Source organism: Sturnus vulgaris, chromosome W (assembly GCF_052056855.1).
Source record: "Sturnus vulgaris isolate bStuVul1 chromosome W, bStuVul1.hap1, whole genome shotgun sequence".
Lineage (NCBI taxonomy): Eukaryota > Metazoa > Chordata > Aves > Passeriformes > Sturnidae > Sturnus > Sturnus vulgaris.
The window spans coordinates 28,281,595-28,284,592 of NC_142282.1; the positions used below are offsets into that span (position 1 = coordinate 28,281,595).

At 40.9% G+C, this 2,998-nt stretch overlaps 1 long non-coding RNA gene across 1 annotated transcript; it reads right to left on the reverse strand.

The window, feature by feature from the left end:
* Positions 1–820: 820 nt before the first annotated feature.
* On the reverse strand, positions 821–2,176 carry LOC148220083 (uncharacterized). Its single transcript, XR_015799091.1, has 3 exons — positions 1,878–2,176; positions 1,586–1,705; positions 821–900 (listed from the first exon to the last, which is right to left on the reverse strand). It is a non-coding gene; the product is annotated as an uncharacterized LOC148220083 (long non-coding RNA).
* Between the last annotated feature and the right edge of the window lie 822 nt (positions 2,177–2,998).

Here is a 2,998-nt window from a genome sequence, read left to right on the forward strand (position 1 = left end):
CCAAAAGCTGTGGCACTCAACTTGCACATCTGCCCTTTCTCCTGACATTTGCCCTCGACCAGCTCATACTGGATGCTCATTTTCTCCACGCACTCCACATTAGGGCTGTCTGAATGATACGGAACAGACCACAGTCAAAATTCCCATCTTTCACAGTGCAGTGTGACATGGAAACATGACAGAGGCCATGTGCTGAATCTCAGCACACGGAACAGATGCCAGCAGTGCCTACAGACACCAGACACTACCAGCCAAAGAAATCAAGACATTTTCATACACAGCTGTTTATCATTATGCTTCAAAGTAGCAAGGTACTTAACAATCGCTACCAACTTCTTTGCTACCATACAGGCTACAAACATCCCAACTGGATGTGCTCTGGAGCAAGAGAAGGCAGACACAGGGCGGGAAGGCATGCTGCAAGGACACAGAGAAAGGAAGTATCTCCAATACTTCCCCTCTTCTTCTCATACTTCCCCTCTTCTTCTCCAAGAGTTAAAAAGGAGTATTTTTGTATGACTGAGAAGGGATCCACGTCAAAATTAACTTTTGATTTCCCCCAGATTCATTCTAACCTAGCCAGTTCCTGCTAGATCTCCCCATGCACAGGTGTTTGTACTGGCCAAAGGAAAGCCATGCCACAGGCAGCTTCTTTGGCTCTTACTGCCACCTCCAAGCAACTGAGAAGGTATGTGGCAACACACGGAACAAAGAATAGAGCAAACATGCACTCTCAAAGCAACCGTCTGCCTCATCGTTGCCCAGGAGAAAAGAAAACATTGCTTGAATTCCAGACTGTTCTTAGGATTTCCCGACCTACCTAGACTTTTGTTTCAATTCTCCAGAGTTCTGCACCATTCGTTTCCATCAGATTTGGCACGTGTTGGAGGCAACAGGGTGCTATCAAAGCAGGAAACAAGAGTCAGGTATCCTAAAATACAAACCAGTCAGTACTTCAAATATAAAATTATGAATCCGAATATCCATACTACTGGGCTTTCTTTTATTTACAGCCATCTTGGCAATGAAAATAAACCTGAGATTGTTGTTGTTCAAGGCCAACTGTTTACTGCCCGATAAGGAACTAACTGTCATCTACCTGGTTCCTACATCCACCGTAAAAAACCTCCCTGTAAAGATCGTAATGCATTGCACCCACACCAATGTGTCTTGTGTTCAGGATGGATATTCAAACGTAGCAACGTTAGATTTCTATCCAGAGTCCTCTCTTCATTTATTCCGCAAATAAAATCCCACGCCATGGAGAAAAAAATGCCTTGACAAAAACACCAACTTCTAGCTCTCCACCCATCTTTGCCCATTTCTACTATGTTTCGAGATTTACTTCTGCATTCCTCCATTTTTAGAGCCTGATCGCCACCTATTAAGTGTAGCTGGGGCACTGAAAATCAAGAATGCATTTTTTCCATTCAAAAGAGCTGTACAGAAATAGATGTAGACCCTGCCTTACTGCTGCATTTAGCAATCACACATTGACAGGAAGCAAAGTGCATTTTGTAGCCAAGTCCTTCATTAACTCCAGCAACAATTGTTTTCCTTTATGCTATACCCTCTTTTGCCATACCCGATATATTGCAAAACCTTCAGTCTCTCTTCACTGAGTACCATCTGCTCCTTTATCAACTTTTCCATTTCCATATTCACAGTTGGGGGATTCTGGATTTCTTCACTTGCCATAAATTCTCTGCAGGATGGAAAGTAGATATGTAGAATGGAATCACATGATATATGTGACATCATACATGATATCACGTTGAAAGAAAAAATGATCAAGTATTACTTTGATAGAAACCAAAAGTGAACACTAGCCTCTTGGTGTTGCTCATTGTCCAAAAGAAGACTGCCAAATTTCTGACCTGAAACTCTGAACTCCACACTTCTTTTGCATGAGCTTCCAGTCCCTTGCCATTTCAGTTGATGCCATTTTTCTTTCTCAAGCTCTGATTTCATTCGATTCAAGAGTAGCTTGGCAGTTGCCCTCTCATTATCCAGCAGTGCTCTGTTTATATTCTGTGTATTAAAAAACAAAACCAGAAGTAGAAGCAGCATACAACATGCAAAAACAAACCAAAAATTGTCTCCTCTACAGAAAATGAGGGGAGAAAAGAACACAAATGATAACCAATACCCTGCCAAGTAGAAATTTCTTCTATATTTCAGTGATTGATAGGCAGAAAAAATGAATTTCATCTGGGGAAAGAAAGACATTCTAGGAATATTCAGACTGCTATCTTGCCCCAGGTAAAACATTTACCATGGCCTTAGCGTTAATGAGCTTGTGAACATCAGCTGCCAAGAGGAAGGACATTTCCTCCAGTTTCACACAATACTTAGTCAGTACATCTGCTATCTGTGCAATCAAAGAATACAGAAAAGCAACAACAATGAAAAGTAGAACTCAAATATCAATTTCCCAAGTTAAAATCTACATGAACAAGACAATTTTTCCATTCAAGTGAATTCGATTTAATTAATTCATTAACTACCTAAGTAGCATTCTCACGTTCAAGAGTAGAATTCAAAGAATCGACGTTGCTTCTTCTGAGACATTGAAGCCTGAGTAGATCCCAACTTCAAATCTAGTAGGACGGCATGAAAGCAATACCTGCTACATTTAGTACATGTAAACTACAAAGAACATCTAGAACAGCTCTAAAAGATGAACAAACCCATGAACTTTGAAGGAGACGCTAGCAAGAAATGTGGAAATAGGCTTTATCTGCCCAGTGCTTTTCCCAAAAGCACGGGCACTCCTTGGCGTCAGTGAGAGTCTCTGTCTCATTACTCAGCAGCTGGCTTAGGGGAAAAAAGGATGCATGCAATCACTTCATTCCTGTTCATGACATAAACTTACTGCATCATCATGGAAGCCATTTACTTGGAAATATAGCCTAAAAAATAGGTGTCAGACTGGGTACATATCTAGATTGCTATGAGCAAAACCAATTTCTTTTTAACAGGAAAGCCATACAATATG